This window comes from Dermacentor variabilis, chromosome 5, assembly GCF_050947875.1.
Source record: "Dermacentor variabilis isolate Ectoservices chromosome 5, ASM5094787v1, whole genome shotgun sequence".
In the NCBI taxonomy this organism is placed as follows: domain Eukaryota; kingdom Metazoa; phylum Arthropoda; class Arachnida; order Ixodida; family Ixodidae; genus Dermacentor; species Dermacentor variabilis.
The window spans coordinates 195,879,697-195,895,293 of NC_134572.1; the positions used below are offsets into that span (position 1 = coordinate 195,879,697).

Sequence of the window (15,597 nt, forward strand, 5' to 3'; positions counted from 1 at the left end):
GCCGGCAACCGCTGCTTATAAGCACTTGGTCCCCTCTGGGACCAATGGTAGAATGTGTAAGCTTGACTCAACGAGGACCTAGAAAGAAACACCTACACCGAGACAGCGCTGTCTTTGTGTGTGTGCTTCTTTCTACGTCATTGTTCAGTCGTGCTTACACATTCTATCATGGATATAAACGAACTAGATCGTCAGCGTGTTTCAACTAATTAACCAGCACGGTGTCACGCGCGCACAGCTAAATATGAACACATCTCACGCAATGAGCGCTGAAACTCGCTTTGAAAATTCTGGAGGGAGGAATTGCGGCAGCAGCTGCGAGCCAATTGACCTCCGTGCATATGTCGCTTCAGCGCCAACGAAACGTCGAAAGGACCGTGCAAACGAAGCTGCCGGCACTACGCGCACTCTGCAAGCTTCGCAGATCGCTTTGAAGGTAAGGCCCGCGCGGGCGCGCACTTTAGCCACGTCGCAGATCGCTTTCAATGCACATGAGCGCCTTCAAAGCGTCACTACGACATCCGCCAAAGCGGCTACTACGGCGTCCGTGATTCGCGGAGTCAACGCCGTAGCAGACGCCCCGGTTTTGTCCACTCTGTACTTAGCGGCGGGCAAAGGGGACACCGAGCCAGCGTAGCAGCCGCCGGAGAAGAACGCCCCTCGTCCCTCTCCTCGCCCCTCAGCCTCGCGCACCGCAGGAAAGGGCACACATTCGGGCCGCGTTCCTTGCTCGTGCACGCGAGATTGAACCGCGTTCGCCGCCTAACCCTCACACCCTTTCACTCATACGGAACATCACGGCAACGGCGGCGGCAGAATGCCCCTGCAGTGTCAATTGCTATAGCAATAAAACACGACGTGCCTTAGATTAAGAGCATAGGAAAGCGCGTCTACGTTTTTTTGCGGTGCGGACGACGTTTCTGTCGAGTTTCCAAGCGTGCCACTAAGCCGAGATCTTGTTTGGTCAGGAAAGTAGCCTGCATCGTTTTTGACTTTGATGCTGTCTTGGCGAAGCTGTCTACTTTGACGTCTTCGTGAGAATTAGGAACGAGACTTAAGATGGCTGCTGCCCGCTTAGCCATGTACTTTGGCGTCTACGGCGAGGTAGACGACACAGCCTATGACACTGCCCAAGTGTCAAAAAAATTTTAAAACTTATCTACTGTTATTTTGATAAATTCTGCTGTCCTTGTCGGGACCGTCAGGTCGCGTTACTTCCCTGTATACCAATGCCATTACTGTGTATGTCGCTTGTAATGTACACCTGACGTACCCGCTGCTGACGCGCATCTGACGCCTGACACAAAAAGATATGTTCCGCATCCACCGTCAAGACCGTGAGGTGTGGCGCTGGCTAACAATTCCAGCGTTAGTTCTAGTAGATTAAGATAAATACCCCAGAACGTGGATGGGAAAACGGCACCGCAGCCGCTCATTTGGTGAGAGCATCGCGCTCGTAATGCGTAATGTACGTGCCCCTCCTGAGGCCAGTTTTCTTTCATCGACTTTAATTTTCGTTAATTTATCATTTTCTTTAATTCAATTATAAAGTACGTGTAATGAAGCGGGCCATGATGACAAAGGACAGATCTGGTGGGAACGGGGGGGAAGAAGAAGAAGAATAAAGAGATCGTGCTTTGGGATTTGTGAACGCTTGTCGAGGAATGTTGCATTGCGTAGTCTTTGATAGGATAGAATCGTCTATTATGCGGATAACGCTGAGTGTAGCCAGATACGCGCAACATCAGTCGTATTTTTCAACCTGTGAAGTGGATGAAGACCAAGTATGATTCGCCCGGAAGCATCACGACTCTCAAGCTTCGTCCAAGCTTTGTCAGTTCGTCGCCCAAAAGGCTGAGAAGACGCTGCAGGAGACTGATGTTCAAGCTTCAGTGAAGATAAGAATGAAGCACTCCGAATTTCAAGGACACATCATGACACCGCTGGTGCAGCTGACAACAAGAACTCCACCGAACAAGACCAGTTCCTCCATGGACTCGTGCCCGCCAGAAATGCTTCGCCTGCAGCAGCAACACGCTGAGTGACAGCAGCAGCTCATGGAAAATCTCCTGACTGTTATTCAAGCCGAACAACGACAAAACAAGCAGATGGTAAAGCCCAACTTCATCGATGGAGAGAGCTTAAGCCCGGAGACTTGGATCCAGTTCTATGAACAAGCGTGTGAGGAGAACTCCTCTGAGGAACGCTGCGATTGCATCAGGAATAGGCGTCAGTTTCTCAGTGGACTTGCCAAAAAGTTGTATGACATCCATTAGGCTGGCCCTATGACGGATACATGGAAGCAGTGGAGAACGAGCTTTTTGGCAGCTTTAGACGAAAACCAGGTTCAAAGGTGGGACTGAGCTATTTTTTATAAATATTGCTCAAGAAAGCCCTAGAATATTTTTAGAAGAAAAGACGTGTTCTTCAGATGGCAAACGCAGAACTACCGGAGTCAGCAGTAGTGCCACTGATTTTTCATGGCTTACCCATGGAACTTCAGAGGCAGGTGCAAGTAAAGTCGCCTAAAACTATCGAAGAACTGTTGGGATGTTTCAGAAACATCTGCGCAGATTTTACACCACAAGATGTGCGTCGGACAGATCAAACTTTCGAAAGGACTGCATGGAGGTCTCGCGATCTCGAAAATCTTCATGGCCGAAATCGAGTCGTCAACTTAATGTTCACTAAGAGCAATGACGCTGAACCAGTAGCCTCTAATTCAGATGAAGCGCAACGAAAAAACTAATAAAAGAGGGTGTCCAGGCCCACCGGCCGACTAAAACTGAGACTGTTTTTATAACCGCCTTAGCCTTGTCTATAATAAACTGAATATCAATGGAGACGATGTTGATGCATCTGAGTCTGTAATAAATTAGGCTCTTGTTAAAAGTGACGAAATAATTAGAGGAAGACCGGTGCAGGTACAGAGCTTTGGTGGGATGAGACAAATATATGATGAATGAACGTGATGAACGTGATGAATCGCACGCTAGGCTACCTACGCAGAAACTTTTACGCCGTTCCTGCATCTTTAAAACTGACGCTTTACAAAACACTCGTTCGATCAAAATTAGAGTATGCCCCGGCCATCTGGGATCCCCCTCAAGTATCGCTAACCCTCTCCCTCGAAGCCATTCAGAACCGCGCGTGCCGCTTTATTCTATCTAATTACTCTCGTCATGCTAGCGTAACACTCATGAAGCAAACCCTTAACATACCGGAACTTTCAGTACGTCGTGCATACAGTCGCCTCTGCCTTTTCCACAAGATTTACCAGAACCCGGTATTAAAAGCAAAACTTCGTACTCGTCCTTCCTACTTTTCATCTCGCAGCGATCACCTTCATAAAGTTTTCGTGCCATCTTGTCGCACGAACGCATACTATTACTCTTTTTTACCTCGCACCTGCAATGACTGGAACCACCTCCCCGCATCGGTCGCTACTATTATAGACTCATCGGGGTTCAAGACTGCTGTTCTCCATGCCATCTAACAAATGTTTTATTCATTCACCTGCATTTTTTTCTATGTATATGTACCACTCCTTTCTGTAGCGCCTACGGGCCTTGAAAGTATTTAAAGTAAATAAATAAATAAATAAATGGGCGAAAGCAAATGTCTTATCAAGGCCGGAGGGCTAATATCGACGCCCTTGTCGTGAAGGGATGTGACTTTAAATTCTTACTTTCGAGACCAGATATGAAGACACTGAGCCTAAACCTTTATTGGAATGATAAGGTAACTGTGGCGCAAGGGACGTGCGCGTCTTTGAACGCCGCGGACCACCTTGGTAAGTGCGAAAGAAGACGTTCGGGAAAAATTCCCTGAACTTATCTGTCTAGGCAACTATCCACCGGCTACAAAAAAATTTACTGTTCCTTTCCAGCTGAGAGATGTTACGCCAGTTAGAAAAAAGCCTTACAGTAAGTCATGCAAAAAGAAACTTTGGTTGAAAAATGAGATCCAGAATATGTTATATGCTGGAATAATACGGCCATCGGTGTAGACGTTCACCTCACCTGTTACTCTTGCTCCGAAAGAAGACCGATGTCTGCGACTGTGTACTGATTACCGGATCTTGAATAGTCAAACGGACATTTTTCCTTTTCCAATGCGAAGTCTCGACAAGATAACTGAAGAAACCGGAGGCTGCAAAATATTGTTCGGTATAGACCTTTACAAAGGATTTTGGCAGAATCCGCTCGAACAAGAGTATAATATGTATACAGGCTTTGTCACTCCATTTGATGTGTACAAATATAATCGTTTGTCTTTTGGATGGAAAAACAGTGCAGCATGGTTCCAAAAGATGACGAATAGGGTTCTCATGCAATTTCTCGGATTATTCTGTAATGTGTATGCAGACGAAATCATAGTCTGCTCAAAGGATGAAACATCCCACGCCGAACACTTGACATCTCTTTTATGTCATTAAGTGCCGCCAGAAATAAAGTGAATTTTCAGGAAAGGGAATTTTTTAAACACAATATTACATTTCTCGGCCGGATTTTGGACAGATTCACAAAGAGCACGAAAGAGGAGTCCGTGGAACGTGTACGACAAATGAAGAAGCCAGACAATATACACGCAGAGAATTTGTTAGCCTCGCAGGGCATTTTAGAAATTGCACTTTGCAGCACGAGCTAAACCATTGAACAACCTACTCCGTAAAAACACAGATTTCATTTGGACTGAAGAATGTGGCAAGGCGTAGAGAGGTTTGGTATTAGCCATATCATCCGGCCCGGTCCTCACAATACCGGACTTCACTGTTCCATTTGAACTTACAACGGATGCATCGAACTACGGAGCAGGTGGTGTACTGTACCAACGAAGAAGCACAAGTGGCAGCGAAAAAGGAAGACAAGTGGTTGGATATTACTCTGATACTTTCACAAAATCGTAACAAAACTACAGCGCAACTGAAAAGGAGGCATTTGCTGTTGTCCTAGCGATTAGGTACTTTCGATCGTACCTAGAAGGCATGAAATTCAAACTGTTCGCTGACCATCAGACGCTTACTCATTCTCTGAATAGTAGTCAACCGAAAGGGCGGATTGCTCGCTGGATCAGTGAAATTCAACAGGTTGATTTTGAAGTGGCACACAGGAGCGGACAAGATTTGTCAGATGCTGATGCACTTTCTCGACTTCCCATTGTTAGTAACTGTGGGAACGAGGAAAGCGTGAACTCACTTAAAATGTGGAAGGCACAGAACAGCTGATGTACTTCGACGGAAAGTTTCACGTACCGGATACACTGAAAACAAAAGTTCTCGATTTCTATCACGACAGTTCATGGTCAGGAGGGCATGACGGCTTATGGCGAACATACTACAAAATAAGGAGAAAATTTACATGGCCCGGTATGAAGAAATATATTAGCGATTACATGGGCTCTTGTCAACAATGTCAACGGAACAAAGCAAAATATAAGCAGAAGACAGACAGCATGACTCTTCCACCTCATTCAAATGTGCCATTTGAAAGCGTACATTTTGATTTCGCTGAACTGAAGATAAAGAAAGCGAAGGAGTGAAGAAAACGTAGTCCTTTATAGTGTGCATTGATGAATGCTCAAGGATGCTAGCTGCCAAGCCACGAAAAGAAAATGCTGATGCTGTCATATCTCTCTTGAAGAGAGACATGTTTGTGGATTGAAATGAGTCGTATCCGATAATGGCCCTGCATCAAGAGTCAGGCATTTGTAAAGTGGGCAAAGACAGAAACATTACCCTGAAGTTCACAGCACCATACCGTCAATGAGCTAATGAACTAGCAGAGCGAGTTATCCGAGATATAAAACAATATATAAGTATGTACCCAGGATTCCCAGGACGGTGGAATTGCTGTCTAAAATTAGTTGTGTCGTACCACAGTATATCTCATACGAGCTCTCTGGAATGCAGTCCTCAATACGCCGCCTTTAAGGAGCCTGCCTGTTTGCTTGCGGACTATATACTTGGCACAACAGAGAAGCTTAATTTGAAGGAAATGAAGAAGAGTTCAGAACAGCAAAGGAAGCACAGGGAAGCGATGAAGAGAGCATTTGAGAAACGTCATAACACAAATATTCCCGCAATTGCATTACGCCATATGGTTCTGGTGCGGAAGGGATATATGGCGGTCCTAATACAAAACTTGTAGGCCGTTTAAAGTGGTAAACTTGGCTGCAAAAGAAGGAGTACTCAAGACCATCGGCTACATGACGGAAAACGGTGCGATGGAAATAGCAGCCATTGCCGACGTCATCCCTTAATGGCAGCGGATGGATGAAACAAAGCCCGGGAGAGTGTAATGGGCCGTGATGACAAAGAACAGATCTAGTGGGAACGGGGGGACGAAGAAGTATAAAGAGATCTTGCTTTGGTTCTGTGCACGCTTGTCGTGGAATGTTACATGTAGTTTCCGCTATGCAGTCCTTGGTGTCTTTGTTTATTGGCTTCTTATGATATGGCTGCTGATGTATGTTACTTTGACTGTTATTATTTTCGTACATGTTACCGCAATCTTTGCCTGTGTATCTGCGCTCTCTCAGAAAAAAAAAAAATATACATGTTGTGTGGATGTATGTCAATTTCACAATTGCTTGCGCAGTGTCACGTGAGTGTCAACAGGTGCCCGGCACCACATCAGGCAGGTGTGCTGCCTTTAGTCCCCGACTCCTCAACACTCCCTGTCTGAAATAAAAATTCACTTGAACAATCGGAAACAGATGATGCTTGGTCAATTCTCATCACTATATATATATATATATATATATATATATATATATATATATATATATATATATATATATATATATATATATATATATATATATATATATATCGTGCACTTGATGCAATTAGAAGAAAGCGTCCATGGTTCTTTGAACTGAGAAACAGCCAACGTTACAAAATAAACGTGCTACCCTTTACTGGCATATGCAATTACGTGACAGCTATATACTTCACGACGAGGATGATGGTAAACCAGCAGCGTGACAGTGGCATGCGCGTCACGAACGAGTACGCAAAAATCAAAGGCCCTTTTAGCTGGTCTCAGTTGTGCACTGCGCCGATAAGAAAACCGCTGTCTATAACTTCATTATTAACTGGATAAATGCGTAACTTGCTGACAGAACTCAGTAGAGGTTAACTTTGAGGGATGCTCTAAGATGATATCCTGAAGAGTAGCCACCGATAGACGCTAACTATTTGTTCTTTATATAAATGACATTCGTATGTGATTCGAGAACTTGTATACAAACGAGATTTTAGCGGTGATTGTGCTTTGCGGCAATTATTACGCAGCATCACGGGCAGCTACTACTCAATTCAATCCACAATATTTGTTTCTGGTGTAGTAACTGAGACACTAATTCTCGACATAAAAACTGTCTTCATGGAAATAACTAATCAACTTATAGCCTTTCCTATCAGTACAATAATTTTACGCAATCCTTAATAAAGCAACTGCGCAACCTTGCCGTCACAATAACTAACATAAGCAGGAACGCTCACATCCCTATTTTGTGCACATTCTCTTTTCGTAACCTTTGAAAAATGATTGCGTTAACTGCGATCATTTCTAGGCCGACAGAAACAAAAGCGAGCCTCCTGCTCAATAAAAAAATTTACATAATTTATTCTGGTTATGTCAAAACTGTGCCCGCAATTTTTAGGATTCACTCAGCTTTTTGAAATCATTCAGCAGAAAGCTACCCAATTAATAATTTCCAAATTCCGTACTGCTGACTTCCAGTGCCATAGGGAATAAATAGTGGAAGCTGCGTAGAAATCTCTACGGCTTACGTTTCCTTTTCTGCTGAAAATTAAGAAGCTCACAATGAGTCGATATTTTATGATTCAATATGCATTAACCATCTTGCCTAAGCCCGTCGAAGGACAGCACCTTTCTATAAATTAAAAATTACTGATATCCCACGGACTGTGGCAATCAATGTATTGCGATGCGTTTTGCAGGTATTTCGCCATCTTGTACGGTTTCGGGTACCCTACCAGGTACACAAACGGGCCTGAGCATACTACTGAGTGTGCGGGTGGCGAGGGCATCGCAGCGACGACAGAAGCACGACCACGTTGAAGTGTTGTTGGCAACCACTGCCAGGCCAACGCGATCTTACATCATGGCAAGTTTTCATACAAGGTCGCAGACGAGTGTCTTCAGCGAGAGAAACATGGATTGTGACGTCATCGGCGACAACGTCTTGCGCAATCGAAAGCGGCTATGGCGACGTCACGTGGCGTATTTAAAAACGACGATTGTGTTTGCACTCTGGCGAGAAAAAAAATATGTTGGAGCAAGCGAAAGCATGCCAAGTCTTGGGTGATGACGAAGTCAGTACAACGTCGCAGAATGTTCACGTAATGTGCTACAAGGAACGTACTGAGGTGAGCCAGTCCCGGAGACAGTGGAGGCGGTGCCTCAGAACGTGCGAGCGGTCAGGAATAACGAGGAATTGCCAGTGGCGCACGCGCCCAACGTTTCAAAGAGCTATGGAAGAAGCGTACGAGTGACGGTGGCCTAATGCTAGTCAGAGCGCCGGCTGCTGTGCTGGACGGCGGAGGCTCGGTTCCACCGTCGGCTGTACATTATCTTATTTTTAATAAAGCTAGGGGAACCTACCTAGCTACCAACCTGCCACAAGACTGAGGCAAAGAATGCATCGCAATAATATAAAAATGTGACTTTGATGCACCCTCCCCCCACTCAGACAATCCGTGCGCCCCGCTGCCATTTTGACCGTGCAGCATGCGCATGCGCGGCTCCACCCCCGCCTAATGAGAAGCGGCGCCGGGTTCTCTTGTTGCTGCTGCCGCCGCCACGCAGAAAGGGCAGCAAGAACGCGAGGATGCCATCGATCGGGTGCGGGGGCAAATGCGGGAGCGCCACCACCAGAAGGCGAGCAACGCGCCCCGCTATTCACTGCAGTTGTAAAATGTGTCACACGCCAACTGCACACTGACGTTCCGAGCACAGGCTTTGTTCGCGCTGTAGGAATTAGACGTACAACTCTCCATTCGGAATGGTGCAGTCGTGCGGAGTATCTAACGGCGTTTGCTTACGCCGCATTTATGTGGTGCGAACCTCGTTTTAGAGACGGCAAGAAATGATTTAACGTGGTAATACATGACGATACTATGATCAAACATCCGGAAAAAAGCCAGTTTTAGAAAGGTTCGGGAACGAGAACGTATCGGTTGTATTTTGATTTTAAAGACGTTTCGAACACTTTATTCGAGTGCCTAAATATTGTTGGTGCAGCATGGTTTCTAGGGGACGCCTGGGCATCCGCATAGATATAGCATTTACGTAGATTTCTGCCCACGTTCGTGGAACTAGGAATGCTTGGGAAATACTAGTATATCAAAATTATTATTAGAGCTGGCATATGCAATGTTGTTTACTGTTTACGTCGATGTCTTCAGCTATAAAGATGGAAAACATATGTGAGTGCTTCGCGAGAAACGTCAGGGTGGCTCGAATTTACACCTGCCAAGGATACTTCGAAGCATACATTCCTTCTGGCCTCCATCGCGCAGAGAGACGAACGAATAAACCGCCATGGAGAAGTTCCTGGGTGAAGTCTTTCCGAAGCAGACAGCAGTTAATTATTAATGTCTCGAGAAAACTACCCATCGGCTGCCTTTTTCGCGAACCGGCTTGGTTGAAGTCAAACACTTGACGATTAAATGCATGTTCAATGCTGTCAGAATAAATAAATTCTTGACGTCATCTGTAAGGGAAGCAAAATCATCCTGACTTGTGCGTTTATGAAATTCTGTTCGTGAGTGTCCGTGTGGTGTAGATCCGAGAACGATGACACTACGAAAAAGGGTTGTTATCGAAACGTTTGCTGCCTTCAGAACATCTCGCTGCGCAGTCTCAGTAGATGCCAAGGCTTCGCAGACGACAGTATCCGTGTGAAACCGATACGTGAAAATGCTGCCTCATGTTTGGTGAGTTCTAGGAAGTTTTTTAAACCGATGCTTTCCTTATAGACTGTCTCCTACTCTCCTAACTCTTGGGAGCTGTCTCGCCCTTAAAAAACATGAATTCCGTACGCGATGGTGAGATTGCTCAGCAGCCTTGCCAACCAGTTCTTTGAGATGATCGCCGCGAATGTCGCATTGCTTGCGCGCGACAGCGCAATTTGCTATACGCTAAAGAGCGGCAGAAATGAAATGGACAGTATTTGATTAAACGCCCAAATAAGCTTCGCTTCACAAGAATTCCTAGATATGCGCTGGATCTGCATATCTTCATATTATGGAACGTGGGAAAGGGAGGCACGAGTTGACGATACATCGGTATTTTTGTGTCTTCTGTGTTGCAATATGTCACGGTAACCCGAGAAACAACAACGGAGGCTCTTCGATGTGTTTAGCTGGTCGCGTATTCGCAGCCAATTTACTATGGCTTCAAAACAGCTGTGGGCTTTATTCTGACTCGAGCAAAGAATTTCGCTTTGGTGTGAAACAAGGTTTTCTCTCTCTTCAGCGTTTTCATAAATTAGTGGCACAAATATAGACGTTGCGTCACCCCAAGTAAACTTCATCAACTTATCAACTTCTTCATCAACAAATCAACTTTAATCAACTTCCTCGTTTTCCCTTGCCCCGCCCTGATGGACGCACCTACTGTGGGTGGCAACAATTTGATTAATATATTTTTCAAAGTTTCAACAACTCTAAGACACTGGCACCGGCGCCGCTTTACGGGGATGGTATTTCCTCGTCCTTAGCTATCAGCTTGAATACATTTTCAACAATTTAAAACACGAATTTCGCAGTTGTGTGTAAAGCTTTCAATATCTTATATTTATTTGTATTCGCATTTGCAGCTTTCTATTTATGCACATGCAATTCGGCGTATTCTCACACAGAAGTTAACAGGAAGTTGTAGCTACGGGACAACGGCGATTTTCCTATTCAAGTACATGTAACATGCAGGAATTTACTTGTGAGATAACCGATAGACCGACTTGAAAATCATGTTTTTCATTTGAGAGAGGAACTCAAGTTACGGTGACTGCAGCAAAAATAAAAAAACACAGATATATGGCCTGGAAATTTAAACAGATATTTCATCACAGTTAGCGAGTTTGAAAAAAGAAAAAAAGAATGGCAGCACGTAGATCATAATTGCTGACCCAGCATTAAAACCAGATATCTCACTTTATACTGCATCCATTGTACCATCTAAAGCGGAAACTTCTGAGGAATGAATTTAATGCATACGTGTTACAATGTTTACGAGGGTAATGCAGGAGTGCTACTTGCAAATCGCTTGGATGATACATGAGTTACGCAAGTGTAAACATTACAGTCTCTTCTGTTTTAATTTGTACTTTTTAACAAATTTTATCAAATTATTTCCAGCCTAAATAAAAATATGCTTGGTACAGTCACTACATATTGCAGAAGTTGGATCTTGCAGCATTTTCACGGGGCACACGAAAGCGAAACACACACAGCATAACGCTGTTTACTTGACCTTAACTATCTTTTACTAGAAGTGACTAACTCGAAATATTTATTTTAAATATAACAAACGTCATCAGATTTGGTACACTGACTGCTGTGAAAATGAGCATCCGTTCCCATGCACGTAGATCTCAACCCCAGAGCTAAAGCATCTTCCTCATGCTTAGATACGTAGCATGTCCTTATATATAGTGCTTAAATACATACGGCTCTGTCCTGATAGCGTTGTCCTTTCGTCTTTCTTGTTTCCTAACGTTTTGCCATAATTAGCATTATATGTCCTTCATTGCTTAAAGCGATACTCAAGAAAAATTTTGTCTCCTAAGTTTTTAGTTCGAATGAAAGCTTGGGTGCTGAAATTGGTTGACACAGCTTTGTTTTCAGGCAGAAACTAGTAGAAAATGATGAATTTTGTGTATTCTTCGCAAAATATCGCGTCAGGCGGCCGCGCCGTGAACAAGAGAAAGTGACGTTTCTGTCACGTTGTCTTTGCCGGATACCAGCGTGACAGTCATCGCCTGTGGCTCTCCACCTGCATGGACGGCGCCGGATGACCATGGAGGAAGAGTTAGGAAGGAGGGAGCACTGCGCAGCGCAATTAAAGCAGAGCGTGGTGGCCCAGCACATGATCGCACGCCAAAGTGTGCGGTTGGTTTTAGTGTTCGGCAGGGCAGCCGGACAAGTGCGCACCGAATGAAAAATTCGCACTTCCAACCGACAGGCGAAGCACCAATTGCGATAGCAAATTAGTAGATAGCTGTACGAAGTAAGGAAAGTAGCTATATCGCTCGTATAAACTGGTAACTATTCGCTTACTAACTAAATTAACAATGATACAAAGTGTAAGCGGTGACTCAACGAGGACATACAAATAAACAGACACACCGAGACAGCGCTGTCTTTGTGCGTCTGCTTCCTTTCACGTCCTTGCTCAGTCGCGCTTACACATTCTATTATAGATTCAAATCAACTAGCCCGTCAACGAGTTTTAACTAAATTAACCAGCACGGTGTCACGCGCGCACAGGTGAACATGAACACGTCTAGCTCGATGAGCGCGGAAACTCGCTGTGAAAATTCTGTAGTGAGGAATCGCGGCAGCAGGAAGTGAATTGACCTTCATGCATGTCTCGGTTTAGCACGAACGAAACGTCGCAAGCACAGCGCATACGAAGTGACCGGCACTACGAGCACTCTGCAAGCATCGCAGATCGCTTTGAAGATGAGGCGCGCGCGAGCGCGAATTCTAGCCACGTCTCAGATCGCTTTCCATGCACACGAGCGCCGGCAACGTGTTTCCACGGCGTCCGCCAAAGTGTCTACTACGGCGTCCACTATTCGCGTGGCCAATGCCGAAGAAGATGCCGCGGTTGTCTCCGCTCTGTACCGAGCGGCGGGCGAGGAGGACATCGAGGCACCGTTGCAGCCGCCGGAGAAGAACGTTCCCTCCTCCCTCGCCTCACTCTCGAGCCTCGCGCGCCACAGGATAGGGCACGCATCCGGGCCGCGTTCGTCCTCGCGGACACCAGATTGAACCGCATTCGCCGGATCACCCTCACACACTTTCACTCATACGGAACCTCACGGTGACGGCGACACCGACGGAATGAATGCGCCTGGAGAGTCCATATAATTTCTATCGCAGTAAAGCTACTGGCATAGCTACTGGGAACCAAACGTCTCAGCAAATATTGATTCTTGATCCCTGATGTCGCCGCAAGAGGTCACGTGTTGGGCTACCACTGTGCAAAGGGCTGGCTTCATGGAGCGTTCGCTTGCCAAGGCTGGCTGCACGACGTAACGCTCGCCCTCAAATTTTTTCCTTCCTTCATGCGGACGGCAGCGAGCCCCGTCTAGGCGGCACAGTTGCTCTTGGCCGCAGACATGTTTTCGCAAGCTGAGCTTGGGCCCAAGTCTTCAAAATCGCCGTTTGGGTTGTCTGCTGCTTCGTAATGTGGTCAGCGAAGCGCCTGATCCAACGCAGGAGAATGCCTCTACGCTGCTGCGCGCAAGGGTGTGGCAAAAGTATCGTCGGGCGAGACAAGCCGTGTCATACACTGCCGGCAGAGCCGAAGCTTCGAAGAATATGCAATCGCGAAGCGCAGTCATCGTAGCCATCATGGGTACCGTCAAAGCGTGACTTTCTGTGCTCCGAACATTACGAGGACAGTGACTATCAGGCGAGACCTGCTTTGCTTCAGAACTGCAGCATGTCAGCGAAAGAGCAGCACCTAAATCCTGGTGCTGTCCCTTCCTATTTCTCCAGAAAGCAGTAAGAAGAAAGGAGCGGAGCAAGCGGAGGTGCATTCGAGAAGGCGAAAAAAGTAATGCTTCGTGTTCTTTACTGCACAGCGGAAAAACGAAGACGAATTTGGCGGCCGACCAGCAAAGGCATCGTGCCATCTTCGTACTGCGGCTCTCCTGAGCGGCGTTCGCATCCCAACGGCAGGGTCCTTCAATAATCTGGCTGTGAAACTTCGCTTAACAATATGGGAGAGCTTCGTATAGCGTTCGTAGTGGACTCACCACAGCGAAAGAAGAAAATGGACTGGAGCAGACGCCGAACGGACGCCACAGGCTTCTGTGCGTGCGCACGTTATTGCGCAAGGTTCGACTGCCTCTATCCGCATGTGAATATTGTCGCGTAGTAGCGACGGTGAAGAAGCTAGCAAAACTGTCATTGACGAAACTAGCGTTTTATTGGGCGAACATATACCCTCAAAAGCAAGCTACACTCAAAGGACAACCGCAGCGACGAACACAGTCGGCGATCGTTGAAAATCTGTTCAGCGGATCAAGAGCGTTGGCTTTTATACATCAGTCATTGAAGGTGTTTAGAGTAATTGCTGGCGCCCGCGTGTCTTCCAGAGAGCTCTACACCATTCGCTCGCGCATACATGAAATCAGATTACTCAAGGTTTGGTGACAACAGACAGCGGATAGAACCATCGATAACATTAACATAAATGGACACTGCGTATAGTCGCAGCCAAGACAGCGCACGGATTCTCGTGAATAGGGAACTACTGAAGCCACATTTAGGCTCATTAAAGATGTTTTCTCTCTCTCTCTCTCTCTCGGAACAGTAACGTTTTCCGAGTCGAATTTCAACGCTGTCCTCATTTTGTCATATTTTTGTTCAGTATCCCTTTAATATATTCTTCCTGAGAAAAAATAATTATGCTTGCCTGTTTTCACAGCGAAGCTTTATATGGCTAGGTTCTGGGTGAAATTGGGTGCGTCTATTGAGCCGTGAATATCGAGAATTTCTCTCCATACTTGTGCTGATCCCGAATATAGAGCAATACCGGGCCAACCCGCTGCGGAGTTGAAGCAGGCTTTAAGCACTCCGCCAACTTGCAAAAATAAGTTTATTATCTAAGGTCCAACTACAACCCGTCTCAGATATTCAGCTGGCAAGAACAGGTACTACACTTTGACCCGCGTCGGCCATGTCCACGTTCGCACCGCCCTCTCTTTGTCGGCGTTCCAAGCGCTTGCGTATCTCCTTTCCTGCCGCTCTCCCGTAGTGGCGGTTCCGTAAGCGTGCTGTAGCCCACCATCACCACGAGGCGGAAAAAAATGGGAACAGTCCATGTGCCTCCAATCCCGCAAACTTAGAATGTTTTACCGGAGTGACCTCCAGGCTTCTGAGGGAGTTTGTGGGGAAACAATTTTGCGTCCCCTTTGTTGTGTGTGCCCGCTTGTGCTTCTCGAGTGACCTCAGAACCATTACTGCACTGCGAGACTTGGACCAACGGGCGACCGCCTTGGCTGCGGTGAAGCAATGTGTGCCCTCGGAGTGCTGTGCGTGTTTGTTCTACGTACCTGGATTCGCTAGCAAAATGTGGCGCGCCGCGTTTCGCAACAGTACATGGGTATGTGCATCTCCGGTGCCTCGTCATCTTCGGAGGCTCAACATCGGGGAGGATCGACTAGTCGCGGCTAGCCTGCCATTTATGTGCATACGATGTGTGGCACACGGCAATTAAGGGGCCATTAAAGGGCCCACATACACAGCTTCACTGGTCATGCACCTTCATAGAGTGGAATGTCACTGAATTTTTTAGGGCGAATGCACAATTTTTGTAAATTTTTCGTTGA

At 46.2% G+C, this 15,597-nt stretch overlaps 1 pseudogene; it reads right to left on the reverse strand.

Moving 5' to 3' along the window:
• Positions 1 to 14,767: 14,767 nt before the first annotated feature.
• LOC142583836 (U2 spliceosomal RNA) lies at positions 14,768 to 14,947 on the reverse strand (annotated as a pseudogene).
• Between the last annotated feature and the right edge of the window lie 650 nt (positions 14,948 to 15,597).